Consider the following 16,295-nt stretch of genomic DNA (forward strand, 5'->3'; position numbering starts at 1 on the left):
CCCCAAAGCTTCCAGGAGGTAATAAGCACAGCTCTCCAGGTCTATTCAAGCCTCAGTTTTCCCAAAGTGGAGCAGTGGAGATGGGGATCAGGCTACAAATATGCCCACATTCTTAACTCCATTCCCAGGGGAGTATCAGAGGCCAAGACCAGGTGACGTTAAAAGGAAAAGAGGAATAGAAGGGTAGGACCTGGGATCCCAAAAAGTAGGGGCCAGACATTGGGGTGCTGTGGGCAAGGCTCCTGGAAGGGATGGGGCCAGGCTTCTGAGCCAGCCAGGTTCTGGAGGGAACCTCCACAGAGCAGAGCATCTGGGGACCACAGGGGTGGGATCAGATTCCAGAAGGACTGGCATCTAAGGGCCATGTCCATCTTCTGAGGGGCCAGGATCAGGCAGGACAGGGGAGGAGGCCCTACTCCTGTTCCTAGGAACTTCTAGTGTTCCATGGATCCTGTGGGGAGGCACAAGATGTGAGATTTCCTGGGCTCCAACACAGCAGAAGTGGGATGGTTTGAACCCCAGCAGCTTCCACAATGCCCTACGAGGACAACCGGATCCCCCAGGGCTCTGGTTCTCAGAATCACAGTCCCTGGAAATCTGGACCCATCACCATCAAAACCTCAATCATCTTGCTGATCTCATACCTGTCAGATCATCATTTCAAGGAGCATCCTCCAAGAAGAAACCACCCCTTCCTTCCAGGGGCCCAACACTTTAAAAGCCTTCCATCAATCCAAGAACACCTACTGATAGGACATCTCAATACCTAATAATGTCCCCATTGCTGACAGAACCCCCATGAATGTCAAAGTCCCCCATTACTATAAGGTCACTATTCCTCTCAGGGAAGTCTATCACTGTCAGGAACACCAGGCCTGGTGTTCAGGATGTACAGTGCAGGACATCCACATTGTACAACTCCAGGGACACCATTTTCCCTGTAGTCTAAGTAAATGGAACCTCTTGGCATGGCAGCCCTAAGTGTCAAAATATCTGTTAGTGTAGGACCCCCCATAGTTTAAGGGCTACCATGACATAGGGTCCTAGCTTGGCAAATCATTGTGTCTAAAGTGATGCCACATCACTGGAACCCAGAACATTTATTCTTAACAGGCACCATTCTAGGTGAACAAGACAGATATGGTCTTGGGCTTCATGAAGCTGAAGAAATCCTCTAACAAAGGTTACAGTACCTGCACACCACACCAAAAAAGGCAAATATACAAATGTATTAATAAAGATTCTTACTTGCAAGCTATTGAAACTCACTAGCTGATTTAAACAGAAAAGTAATTTATTGAAAAGACCATAGGAAGTTGTAGAAAATAGATGACTAAGGAAGGCTGAGCAGCCAGAACCATTTGCAAAGCTTGCAATAGAACCAGGATAGTCCAGACATCCCTCCAGGACAGCATCCCCAGAAGGGGATACCAAATTCCAGTACCACCCTTATGTCCAGACAACTGGAGCCCCTGCCCTGCATTCCATGTTTCAGAGGGCTCTACTCTGGCTCTCCTCCAGTCATATCTCTGGACACAGGACACAGAGGACACAGGAATAAGGAGACATGCTGACCTGTAGCTTGTGCTTCTCCTTCTAGATCACATTTCAGGAAGTGAAAACTAGAGAATTCCCTGCCCAAAGTAGTCCCAAGCAGCTTCCAGAGTCAGGCAGTCCTCTCCCACAGAGCCATCCTTCCTAGAATGGACTGCATCACTCTCTGCATCCAGAGAGTTGCCAAGAGGTAGCTATTTCCAGGGAACATGGAAGGAGCTTGTATGTATGGGGCTAGAATGTCTACACCAGGCACATGAGGCTCTTCGTGGTACAGGATATAACTGAGAGTAGGAAAAGGAGGAGGACAAGTAGAGCACTGAAGTAAGCTCCCCTTATCACCTCATTCCATCATGGAACTCCAAGGAGTCTAAGAATTCTAAATTTGAACCTGACCTTCAAGATGCTCTAAAAGCATATTTTTCAAGGCAGTAAGAAAGGTATATTTTTATTTGATTTATAACTTTTAAATATTTAGATACATGGTATGTTGGCCTTCATTTGTACTGTTACTTCAAGCCCCACAAGTATCTGGTGATCAGCTTGCCAGGTTCTACATCTGGAATCACAGCTACAGTGCCCCTGGAAAACACACATCACCTCTGCCACCATTCCTACCACTATCAAAATATATTCTCTACTACTCCTGCTCCTTTGCATCACTACTATCTTCCTATTCACAATCTTGGTAAGGTTTTTCTAATTGGCTAAGCCTAAGTCATTTGCCCAAGGGGGTAGAAGAATTAGAATGTGACCTTTGGGTATTATATGATGGAAAGTAACTATTGGTTAACTAAGACTAATACAATGGGAAATTCCTCACATATAGGAAGGAGTTAAGGTTGTGGGCAGTGAAAACAATGATAAATACCTCTATAGTCTATCCTCTGGCTATCCAACATCAACATACACCATTTGTCCAAAACCCTAGCCTTCTTAAAAATGTAAGGGTATCATCTAATATAATATCTCTTTTGCTCACACAACCAAAAAACTTCACCCCTCTCCAAAGAGACACTGTTTAGAGCTTTAGCAATTACCACATCTGTCTTATTTAGCTTGGTCTTATATAATAAAATATCATAGTCTGGGTGGCTTAATCAGTTGACATTTATTTTCTCATAGTTCTATAGGTTACAAGTTCAAGATCAAGGTGCCAGCATAGTCAATTTCTGTTGAGAGCTGGTGAGACCTCTCTACCTATCTTGCAGATGACTACCTTCTCACTATGTCCCATGACAGAGAGATCTCTCTTTTTCTTCTCTCTTTTTTTTAAAATTTTTTAAAGCTTATTTATATACTTTGAGAGAGTGTGTGTGTGTGCATGGGGGAGATGCGGGGTGGGTAGAAAATTCCAAGCAGACTCCACACTGTCACAGGGCTCAAACCCACAAACCATGAGATCATGACCTGAGCTGAAATCAAGAGTCAGACGCCCAACCAACTGAGCCAGCCAGGTGCCCCTCTCTTTCTCTTCTTATAAGGCCAAAGTCCTATCAGATTAAGGTCCTACCCTTTGACCTCATTTAACTTAAATTACTTCCTAAAGACTCTATCTCCAGATATAGTCACAATGAGGTTTAGGGCTTCAACATATGAATTTTCAGGGGATACAATTCAGCCCATAGCAAAAATCCAGTTCTAAATCCAAGATCTCAGGGTGGCATCCATTCTTCTTCTAGTTTGTTATTATATCATCTCTATTCTACAAAACCTTGTAACCACCACCAACACACCTGATTGGTCAAGGATAGGCTGGGTTATGCTGAAATAACAAATGACACCAAATCTGAGTACCTTAACACAACAAAATTCTATTCCCCATGCATATCAAGCCTGCTGTGGGTCTAGGCGGGACTTTAGCACAGCTGTGTTCCATGTGGTAGCTCAACATTCCAGACTGCCTTGATCTCTCAGCATGCTTCTTCATCTCAACACATGTTTCCATGATCACTGCAGCCAGGAAAAACAGTCAGGGGAACTCTTGTTTAAACACTTCTATCTACAAATGACACATGCCATTTCTATACACATTTCGTTGGCCAAAGTGGGTCATACAACCATGCTTAACTTTAAGGGAGCAACTGCCAGGAAGAGAAATAAATCACCGTCTTTGTGAGTAATAATAATATCACCACAACAATCTATCTTCAAGAATGAATTAAATGAGGATGAAAGAAAAGGGGAGTCAGTTAAAGAAATGGGGACATTTCAAAACCAGGAGAAAAATATGGTTAAATGCTATAGTCAGTAGTTCTGAAGCTAGCCCTGAGGCTTAATTAGCATTTATTATGTACTTCCTTTTCATACTAGTTTTCTATTGCTGTGTGACAAATCACCACAAATTTAGCAAATCCAAATTTCTTATCTCACTGTTTCTGGGGATCAATAGTTCAGGTAAATGTTGACTGGGTCTTCTGCTCAGGGTCTCACCATACTGAACTTAGGTGTCAGCCAGGGCTGCAAATTCATTTCAGTTTCAGAGTCCTCTTTCAAACTCACAAAATATTGGCAGTTGTGCTTGTAGAACTGAGGCCCTGAGTTCCTATAGCTGCCTGCCACATGGCTCTGTCTACAACATTGTAGTTTGCTTCTTCAAAGCCAATCTGAGAGCATTTGCTGATGCTTATTTCTTTTCTTTTTTAAAGTAAACTCTATGCTACATGTGGGGCTTGATCTCATGACCCTGAGATCAAGAATCACATGCTCTACCAACTGAGACAGCCAGGCACACCTTTTAAAAAAAAATTTAAGCCTGGGGCACCTGGGTGACTCAGTTGGTTAAGGATCCGACTTCAGCTCAGGTCATGATCTCATGGTCCGTGGGTTTGAGCCCTGCATCAGGCTCTGTGCTGACAGCTCGGAGCCTGGAGCCTGCTTCAGATTCTGTTTGTGTGTGTCTCTCTCTGCCCCTCCCCTGCTCACACTCTGTCTCTCTCTGTCTCAAAAATAAATAAACACTAAAAAAAAAAAAAACTTTAGGCTGCTGCTTTTTTCTTACCTCTAGACATTTTTTAAAAAATGTTTATTTATTTATTTTGAGAGAGAGAAAGAGAGCATGAGCAGGGGGAGGGGCAGAGAGAGAGGAGAGAGAGAATCCCAAGCAGGGTCCGCACTATCAGCTATCAGCGTGGAGATTGATGCAGGACTCAGTCTCAGGAACTGTGAGATCATGACCTGAGCCGAAATCAAGAGTCCAACACTCAACCGACTGAGCCACCCAGGTGCCCCTAGACACTTTCTTAAAGGGATCACCTGATTAGGTCAGGCCTATCCAGGGTAATCTCCCTTTCAATGAACTCAAAGTCAACTGATTAGGGACCTTAATTACATCTGCAAAATCCTTCCATTTTGCCATATATCATAACCTAATCCCATGAATGATATCCCATCATATACAGGTCTAGAGGTCAAGGGGATCTCCTCAAAGCAAGGAGCATACACACCAGGGGGCAGGGATTTTAGAATTATGTTCACCACACTTCTTCTGTGATTCATTCCCTCTCTACCTCCAACTGGTAGTTCACTTGGTTGACATTCTATGACTGCTAAGGGACCCAAACCTTCATGCCCAAGGAAGACAAGCCCCTAGTAGTCCTGCCTGATTAAGGTCACATGGGACTTCCATTAACTTTGACCACTAGGCATGGCATCACCAGGAGAAAGCGCCCCAAGTACCCCAGGTGTTATCCACACACACATAGCCTCTGTCACCATGTACCCTTCCCCTTCCTCACCCACATTGGGATTAATCCCAAACCCCTGTCTCTCCTCTGAGCTTTTGTACTTGTTGTTTATTCTACCTGAAATATCCTCCCTCCAGCTTCACCCATCCTCGAGGCTCTGCAGGGATCCCTCCTTCATGCAGCCTCCTCGGCATTCTCTCTGGAGCCCCAGGGCTCTTCATCTCCAGCCACAAAAATCACTTTCTGCTCTGGGTTCAGGAGCACTTGTTTCCTATACTTCCCCCAAGCAAGCTCAGCCCAGGCCCAGGAACCCTGGGGCCAGGATTAGCCCAAAGTGCAGGAAATTAAGGAGAGGAGGTGCTCAGGAACCCCTGGCAATGTTGTTACTTCAAGCTCCAGAGCACAGAAGGTAGGAAAGGGGGGTGTACTATTGCTCAAGACTTCTCCCCATTCTGATGTCCTGTCACCTCTGGAAGTCCTGTGCAACATTCTACCCACACTCTGAGACTGAAGGGCTAAGCTCTGACCCTCTGGCTGGGCCAGGACCCTCTGGATACGACAGAAGGTTTGAAGAAGGATGGGGTGTAAAGCAGACCCCTTCCCAAGGATCAGGGACTTTCAGGGGCTGAGTCATTTGGTTTCTTGCTCAATTCCAGCTCCTTTCTGGAACAAGACAGCCCAGGCTCCTCAGGCCAGGAGACACACATTTTCATTTTCTGTATACACTAGACGCCCTCTAGAGGCCCTTTGAGGTTTAGAGCCCAGACCAGGGGCCTCCTAACCCCTTTACCCTATGCAATAGATGCTCCCTGTAGGCCCTGTGAGGTTGGAAACCACAAGTGGATAGACTGAAGCAGCCAGAATACACAGCCACACACAAACAAGTGCCAACACCCTCCCCCACCCACATATGTCCATACCCACATATACATACACAGGCACCTAGTCAATCACTCATATGCATCAGAGGACACACCATAGACATTTAATCTTATAATCACAATATGGACACAGAGGCGTATCAGACACACACAATTCACACACATAGTCACAGACACACAAACACACAAACACACATGAACATAATCTTTTCTCCTAGAAAAGAGGTTTTGTGGAGCACCTGGGTGGTTCAGTCGGTTGAGCATCCAGCTCTTGGTTTCAGCCCAGGTCATGATCTCATGGTTTGTGGATTTGAGCCCCACATCAGGCTCTGCATTGACAGTGCAGAGCCTGCTTGGGATTCTGCCTCTGTCTTTTACTCTCTGCCTCTCCTGCATTCTGTCTCTCTCAAAATAAAATAAAAAAACAAAAAAATTTAAAAAGAGGGGGAGAAGCCAAGATGGTGGAAGCATGGAAGTTTTTTTGCGTCTCACATCCATGAAATACAGCCAGATCAACACTAAACTATCCTGCACACCTAAAAAACTGATTTGAGGATTAACACAACAATCTGCACAACCTGAACCACAGAACTCAGCAGGTATGTGGTGCGGAGACGTGAACTGGAGGAGAAAGAAACAGCGGAGGGCAGGGAGCTGTTTTTGCTTGTGGAGAGAAGACAGAGACAGGGGGAGAGTACAGGAAAAGCAACCCCCCCCAAAAAAAAATAAAGCAGCAGGAGAGAAAGTGGAAAAGTGGAAACAGCTACAGGGACTGCACTAAAAAGGGAGAAAGGAGAAAGGAGAGGGTTTAAATTCCACTAAGACTATATAAGAGGGGGAGTGCAGAGTCTGAAACTCCACAGCTCGATACCTGGTGGTGCTTTGGTGGGAAGGGTGAATCCCCAGGAGCAGAGTGAAGTTTAGGGTCTTCAGGCCACAACAGGAGAGGTGGTTCCCCCGCTGGGAAGACATCTGGTAGAGGCTCTGTGGTTCCCCAAAGGCAAAGGCTCCAGTGGGCCCCGGAGAACAACCACATTCGCTGGTGCTGGAACAAGGTCGCTGGGGGTGAAGCCTGGCGTCAGATGTGTGCTGTGATTGGCCATAATCCCTGAAACACTGCTGCCATACAATCACATGAACTTATTCTGTGGTGGACTGGGACCCACAGCAGTCTCTGGAGCCATCGGCAGCAGCACAGTACCGCAAATGTTCCTGGGTGTAGCCGGCACCTGGCCATTGCTGGGTGAGAACCTCCCGCAGAAGGGCAGACCAGGTTAAAGCCAAAGTCCCTCAGAAGTAAGGGGTCAGGAAACCCAGCCGCATCTGAAATAAAACTCAGGAGGGAGGTGCTGCCTGGGGCTTGGTCACAGACAGTGTAAAAGTGAGGAGCAGGCAGAAGCCGAAGACAAAGGATGGGGGCGCAATTGTTGACCTAGGAGAACAGAGTTCCAATACTACAGGTTGGATAGCTAGGTGATGCCATTTTCACCGCTCCCATGCACGCAGATACACACCTACAAGCGCCACAACAATCCACACCAGTAGGCTAAGCAGCACCATCTAGTGGAGATCGGAGCCATTACACTAAGCCCCACCGCAATGGGCTAACCTCGCTCTTCAGGAACACAAGTCTCTCTGCCTGCTTAATTTACAGACTATAAAGCACTTCATAGTTTGACTTCTAGAGGAAAACGAAGTAATTTCAATCGTATTTCAGTCTGTTCGCTGGTCCATCTATTCAATTTTCTTTTTTTTTTCTTGTTTTTGTTCTTTTTCATTTCTTTTCTTTTTCTTGAATAAAGAGAAAATTTTATTTTTATTTTCAATTTTTATTGAAAATATTTTTCTTTATTTTTTCTACTATATTTTTTACTTTTGTGTAAATATTTTCAAATTCTATTTACTTCCATCACTTCATTTTATTTCAGTGTTTTTTTTTCAAATTTTCAAACGATTTCCTTTTTTTCTTTCCCCTTTTTTCTCTAAACTGTTAAGCCCCTTTAAACACCCAGACCACAACACACCTAGGCTCTAGCATCATTTATTTCTTTTTTATGTGTGTGTTTGTTGTTTTTAAATTTTTAATTTTTTAAGTTTATTTTTTTTTAATTTTTTTACCTCATTAATTGCTTTTATCCCTTCAAAATGATGAAACGAAGGAATTCACCCCAAAAGAAAGAGAAGGGAGAAATGGCAGCCAGGCACTTAACTAACACAGATACAAACAAGATGTCTGAACAAGAATTTAGAATCACGATAATAATGCTAGCTGGAGTCAAAAATAGATTAGAATCCCTTTCTGCAGAGACAAAAGAAGTAAAAGCTAGCCAGAATGAAATGAAAAAATGCTATAACTGAGCTGCAATCTTGAATGGATGCTATGGCGGAGGATGGATGATGCAGAGCAGAAAATAAGTAATATAGAGAACAAACTTATGGAGAATAATGAAGCAAAAGAAAAGAGGGAGACTAAGGCAAAGAGCACAATATAAGAATTAGAGAAATTAGTGACTCATTAAAAAGGAACAACATCAGAATCATAGGGAATCAAGAGGAAGAGAGGGAAAAGGGGGTAGAAGGGTTATGTGAGCAAATCATAGTGAAAACTTTCCTAACCTGGGGAAAGACACAGACATCAAAATCCAGGAAGCACAGAGGACTCCCATTAGATTCAACAAAAACCAGCCACCAACAAGGCATATCATGGTCAAATTTACAAAATACTCAGGCAAGGAGAGAATCATGAAAGCAGCAAGGGAAAAAAGTCCTTAACCTACAGGGGAAGACAGATCAGGTTTGCAGCAGACCTATCCACAGAAACGTGGAAGGCCACAAAGGAGTAGCAGGATATATTCAATGTGCTGAATCAGAAAAGTATGCAGCTAAGAATTCTTTATCCCACAGGCTGTCATTCAAAATAGGAGAGATAAAAAGTTTCCCAGACAAACAAAAAATAAAGGAGTTCGTGACCACTAAACCAGCCCTGCAAGAAATTTTAAGGGGGACTCTCTGAGGGGAGAAAAGACATACATACATACATATATACATACATACATACCAAAAGCAAGAAACAAGAAAGGATCAGAGAACACCACCAGAAACTCCAACTCTACAAGTAACATAATGGCAATAAATTCATATCTTTCAGCACTTACTCTAAACATCAGTGGACTAAATGCTCCAATCAAAAGACATAGGGTAACAGAATAGATAAGAAAACAAGATCCATCTATATGCTGTTTATAAGAGACCCACTTTAGACCTAAAGACACCTTCAGATTAAAAGTGAGGGGATGGAGGACCATCTATGATGCTAATGGTCAACAAAAGAAAGCCAGAGTAGTCATACTTCTATCAGACAATCTTGACTTCAAAACAAAGACTGTAACAAGAGATGAAGAAGGGCATTATATCATAATGAAGGGGTCTATCCACCAAGAAGGCATAAACATTTATGCTCCAAATGTGGAAGTACCCAAATATACAAATCAATTAATCACAAACATAAAGAAACTCATTGATACTAGTACCATAATGATAGAGGACTTCAACACTCCACTTACAACAATGGACACATCGTCTAAACAGACAATCAAGAAATTAATGGCTTTGAATGACACACGGGACCAGATGGACTTAACAGACATATTCAGATCATTTCATCCTAAAGCAGTGGAATATACATTCCTCTCCAGTGCACATGGTACGTTTTCCAGAATAGACCACATACTGGGACACAAATCAGCCCTTAACAAGTACAAAAAGATCAAGATCATATACTGTGCATATTTTCAGACCACGATGCTATGAAACTCAAAATCAACCACAAGAAAAAATGTGGAAAGGTAACAAATACTTGGAGACGAAAGAACATCCTACTAAAGAATGAATGGGCTAACCAAGAAGTTAAAGAGGAAATTAAAAAATACATGGAAGCCAAAGAAAATGATAATACCACAACCCAAAACCTCTGGGACACAGCAAAGGCAGTCATAAAAGGAAAGTATATAGCAATCCAGGCCTTACTAAAGGAGAAAGAAAGGTCTCAGATACACAACCTAACCTTACACCTTAAAGAGATGGAAAAAGAACAGCAAATAAAACCCAAAACCAGCAGAAGACAGGAATTAATAAAGATTAGAGCAGAAATCAATGCTATCGAAACAAAAAACAACAACAACAACAACAACAACAACAAACAGTAGAACAGATCAATGAAACCAGAAACTGGCTTTTTGAAAGAATTAACAAAATTGATAAACCACTAACCAATTTGATCACAAAGAAAAAAGGAGAAAGTGAGTGTTGGGCAGGGAGGAGGGCAGTTGTTGGGATGAGCACCGTGTGTTGTATGGAAACCAATTTGACAATAAATTATATTTAAAAAAAAAAAAAGAAAAGAAAAAGGAAAGGACCCAAATAAATAAAATCAAGAATGAAAGAGGAGAGATCACAACCAACACAGCAGAAATAAAAACAATAAGAGAATATTATGAGTAATTGTATGCCAATAAAATGGGCAACCTGGAAGAAATGGACAAATTCCTAGAAACATATACACTACCAAAACTGAAACGGGAAGAAATAGAAAACTTGAACGGACTCATAATCAGTAAAGAAATTGAATTAGTAATCAAAAATCTCCCAAAAAACAAGAGTCCAGGACCAGATGGCTTTCCAGGGGAATTCTACCAAACATTTAAGGAAGAGGTAACACCTATTCTCTTGGAGCTGTTTCAAAAAATAGAAATGAAAGGAAAACTTCCAAACTCTTTCTATGAAGCCAGCATTACCTTGATTCCAAAACCAGACAAAGACCCCACTAAAAAGGAGAACTATAGACCAATTTCCCTGATGAACATGGATGCAAAGATCCTCAACAAGATATTAGCCAGCCAGATCCAGCAACACATTAAAAAAATTATTCACCATGACCAAGTGGGATTTATACCTGGGATGCATGGCTGGTTCAATATCCATGAAACAATCAATGTGATTCATCACATCAATAAAAGAAAGGACACGAACCATGTGACCCTCTCAATAGATGCAGAGAAAGCATTTGACAAAATACAGCATCATTTCTTGATAAAAACCCTCAAGAAAGTAGGGATAGAAGGAGCATACTTCAAGATCATAAAAGCCATATGTGAAAAGCCCAATGTTAATATCATCCTCAATGGGGAAAACTGAGCGCTTTCCCCCTAAGGTCAGGAACAAGACAGGGATGTCCACTCTCACCACTGTTATTCAACATAGCATTGGAAGTCTTGCCTCAGCAATCAGCAACACAAAGAAATAAAAGGCATCCAAATCAGCCGGGAGGAGGTCAAACTTTCACTCTTCTCAGATAACATAATACTCCATATGGTAAACCCAAAAGATTCCACCAAAAAACTGCTAGAACTGATCGATTAACTCAGCAAAGTTGCAGGATACAAAATCAATGCACAGAAATCAGTTGCATTCCAATACCGCAACAAAAAAGCAACAGAATGAGAAATCAAGGAATCAATCCCATTTACAAGTGCACCAAAAAACGTAAAATACCTAGGAATAAATCTAACCAGAGGTGAAAAATCTATACACTGGAAACTATAGAAAGCTTATGAAAGAAATTGAAGAAGACACACACACACACAAAAATGGAAAAATATGGGGCGCCTGGGTGGCGCAGTTGGTTAAGCATCCGACTTCAGCCAGGTCACGATCTCACGGTCCGTGAGTTCGAGCCCCGCGTCAGGCTCTGGGCTGATGGCTCGGAGCCTGGAGCCTGTTTCCGATTCTGTGTCTCCCTCTCTCTCTGCCCCTCCCCCGTTCATGCTCTGTCTCTCTCTGTCCCAAAAATAAAATTAAAAAAAAAAAAAAAAAAGGAAAAATATTCCATGCTCCTGGATAGGAAGAACAATTATTGTTAAAACGTCAAGACTGGAGCGCCTGGGTGGCGCAGTCGGTTAAGCGTCCGACTTCAGCCAGGTCACGATCTCGCGGTCCGGGAGTTCGAGCCCCGCGTCAGGCTCTGGGCTGATGGCTCAGAGCCTGGAGCCTGTTTCCGATTCTGTGTCTCCCTCTCTCTCTCTGCCCCTCCCCCATTCATGCTCTGTCTCTCTCTGTCCCCAAAAAAATAAAATTGTATTTATAAAAAAAAAAAACAAAAAAAACCCAAAAAACAAAAAACGTCAAGACTACCCAAAGCAATCTACACATTCAGTGCAATCCCTATCAAAAAGCACCAGCATTCTTCACAGAGCTAGAACAAACAATCCTAAAATTTGTATGGAACCAGAAAAGACCCCGAATAGCCAAAGCAATCTGGAAAAAGAAAACCAAAGCAGGAGGCAACACAATCCCAGACTTCAAGCTGTATTACAAAGCTGTAATCATCAAGACAGTATGGTACTGGCACAAAAACAGACACTCATATCAATGGAACAGAATAGAGAACCCAAAAATGGACCCACAAACGTATGGCCAACTAATCTTTGACAAAGCAGGAAAGAGTATCCAATGGAATAAAGACAGTCTCTCTTCAGCAAGTGGTGCTGGGAAAACTAGACAGCTACATGCAAAAAACCTGGACCACTTTCTCACACCACACACAAAATAAACTCAAAATGGATGAAAGATAATTCCTAAAGGTAAGATAGGAAGCCATCAGAATCCTCAAGGAGAAAGCAGGCAAAAACCCTTTTGACCTTAGCTGCAGCAACTTCTCACTTAACACGTCTCCAGAGGCAAGGAAACAAAAGCAAAAATGAACTATTAGGACCTCATCAAAATAAAAAGCTTCTGCACAGCGAAGGAAACAATCAGCAAAACTAAAAGGAAACTGACGGAATGGGAGAAGATACTTGCAAATGACATATCAAATAAAGGGTTAGTATCCAAAATCTATAAAGAACTTTTCAAACTCAACACCCAAAAAACAAATAATCCAGTGAAGAAATGGGCAAAAGACATGAGTAGACATTTCTCCAAAGAAGACATCCAGATGGCCAACCGACACATGAAAAAATGCTCAACATCACTCATCATCAGGGAAATACAGATCAAAACCACAATGAGATACCACCTTACACCTGTCAGAAGGGCTAACATTAACAACTCAGGCAACAACAGATGTTGGCAAGGATGCAGAGAAAGAGAATCTCTTTTGCATTGCTGGTGGGAATGCAAACCGGGGCAGCCACTTTGGAAAACAGTATGGAGGTGCCTCAAAAAACTAAAAATCGAACTACCCTATGACCCAGCAATTGCACTACTAGGCATTTATCCACGGGATACAGGGATGTTGTTTCGAAGGGGCACATGCACCCCAATGTTTATAGCAGCACTATCAACAATAGCCAAAGTATGGAAAGAGCCCAAATATCCATCGATGGATGAATAAATAAAGAAGATGTGGTACACACACACACACACACACACACACACACACACACACAATGGATTATTACTCAGCAACCAAAAAGAATGAAATCTTGCATTTGAAACTACATGGGTGGAACTAGAGGGTATTATGCTAAATGAAATTAGTCAGAGAAACACAAATAGCATATGACTTCACTCATATGAGGACTTTAAGACACAGAACAGATGAACACAAGGGAAGGGAAGCAAAAATAATAAAAAACAGGGAGGGCACAAAATATGAGACTCTTAAATATGGAGAATAAACTGAGGGTTACTGGAGGGATTGTGGGAGGGGGGATGGGCTAAATGGGTAAGGGGCATTAAGGACTCTACCCCTGAAATCATTGTTGCACTGTATGCTAACTAATTTGGATGTAAATTAAAAAAATTTTTTTGCTTTTAAATCTTAAAAATACAAAAATAAATAAACAGAGGCCCTCTTTCTCCTAATAGCAAATCTCATGAAAAGCTCCAACTAACTGTGGTTATAACACATACTCAGTTCTTCAATATATTAGAGTGTCCAGAAAGTGGAGTACTCTGATCAGAGCACTGTGGTTGACAGACCCACCAAAACCACATGAGATGGGAGAGGAGTTCCTTAAAGAAAACATAAAAAAAGAGTATAGCAGGGACCCTGGGTGCCTCAGTTGGTTGAGCATCTGACTCTTGATATCAGCTTAGGTCTTGATCTCACGGTTGTGAGTTATTAGGCCTTGCACTGGGCTTTGTTCTGGGTGTAAAGCCTACTTTGAAAAAAAAAAAAAGAAAAAGAAGAAAAGAGTATAAAAAGTGTCTACATGAACAAAAGCATAGCCCATAGTATTCTACTTCATAGATTTGTCATGAAACAATTAGCATGGTGCCTGGCACTCCAGTGTCAACAAATATGAATTATTAGCATAATAGATGGGTGAATAGATGCATTAATGATGATTGAATTATAATGGTTGAACATATGCATGAGGGAATAGAAATGAAGATATAAAAAGATAAATGAAAGATGGAAGAAGGAAGAATAAACTGATAAAGAGACAAATATAGGTGAACATATGGACACATGGATGGATAATAGAGAAGGCATAAAAAATTGTACCCACAGTTAAGTTTGTTACATCATATGCTCTAGGGCTGGAAAAGGAAACAGAATAGCACTCCACAATTAGTCTCTTAGGAGAGGTCTCCCCCTTTGGTCTCTGTCTCTGGGGCCTCTCATCAGATGGGGGAAACACTTGCTCCTCTCCCTCATTTCTAGTTTCCTTGTCTCTGTGAGCTCTTTTCCTCAGAAATTCTCTCAATTCCCAGGATAGGGAAGGCGTGGTAGAAGTGGATATTCTAGGCCAGGTTTCACTCATGCTATTCCTCTGACTCAGCTTGGCGCATAGGAAAATGGGTCAACTGGGGAAAGGGTCAGTGTTGGCTGGGCCAGGAGAGTGAAGCCCTAGAGTCCTTAGATGTGAGATACAGGAATTAGACCTGCTTCCAAAAATCTTTCGCATTAGCAAAGCTTTTCCAAGGGAAGACCAGGTCTCAGATGACAGATGCATACGCACTGTGATGGGCCCCGGGGAGACTTGGTGAACCCAGGAAGGGACCTTCTCCAGCTTTCCCTGCCATTTGTCATTGTTCTGGGGAATATGAAGAACTAGGTGAGTCCCACTTTTCCCACTCCTCCCACCCCCAGGTATACAACCACAAAGAGCTGCAGGGAGGAGGAGAAGCCTGGGAAAGAAGGAGGCACTCCTTACTCTGACCTCTAATCTGGAACCAAGCCTTGACTCCTAGTCTTGAGACTCATTGTTCAAATGCCTCCAAGGAAATTACACTGTAAACCTTCCCCTAAAGGGTGACAGTGAAACACCCCACACACACCTTGCCTTGTCCAATCTGATGATTGCTAAGATTCTCAGACCTAAAGATAAAGAATGGAAAATGGGGACCGGGAGGCTACTGAGGAGTTATGAAAGGGAAAAAGGTTCTTCCAGATAGAGACAGTGGATAAAATATGTAGCATAAACGTATCCTACCAACTCATATATTCCAATTCAATTCAGACACTAACCACTCAGAGGTAGTGTCAGATTCCACAAGTTTCAGGGCACAGTCCCCCACATCTGTGCCCCCACTTGTAGGGTCCTCAGGCCAATTGCATTTCTGACCAACTGGCTACAAGCCCAGGGAGTTCCCATAACCCCTCAGGTTCAATAATTCCTTAGAATGACTCATAACAGTCAGGCATGCTATACTTACAATTAGTTTTTATAAAAGATATGAATCAGGAACAGACAAATGAAAAGACACACAGGGCAGTCTGAGAGGGTCTCAAATGCAGAACTTCATGCTCTAATCCCACTAAGACACATAAGGCACATCACCCTCCTGGCATATTAGTGTGTTCACCAACCAGGAAGTTCTATGAGCTTTGCTGTCCAGAGTTTTGTGGGTTTTTAAGTGTTTATTCATTTATTTTGAGAGAGAGAGCTCACGTAGGTAAGAGCAGGGGAGGGACAGAGAGAGAGGAGAGAAAGAATCCCAAGCAGGCTCTGCGCCATCCACACAGAGCCCAACACAGGGCTTGAACTCACAAACCGCAAGATCATGACCTGAGCCAAAATCAAGAGTCAGGTGCCCAACCGAGTCACCCAGGAACCCCTGGTGTCCAGAATTTTTACTGAGATTTCATTACGTAAGCATGACTGCATTGTTGGCTGAACTCAATCTCCAGCGCACCTCCCCTTCCCAGAGGTTGTGCAGGCTCAAA

This window comes from Prionailurus viverrinus, chromosome D4, assembly GCF_022837055.1.
Source record: "Prionailurus viverrinus isolate Anna chromosome D4, UM_Priviv_1.0, whole genome shotgun sequence".
Lineage (NCBI taxonomy): Eukaryota > Metazoa > Chordata > Mammalia > Carnivora > Felidae > Prionailurus > Prionailurus viverrinus.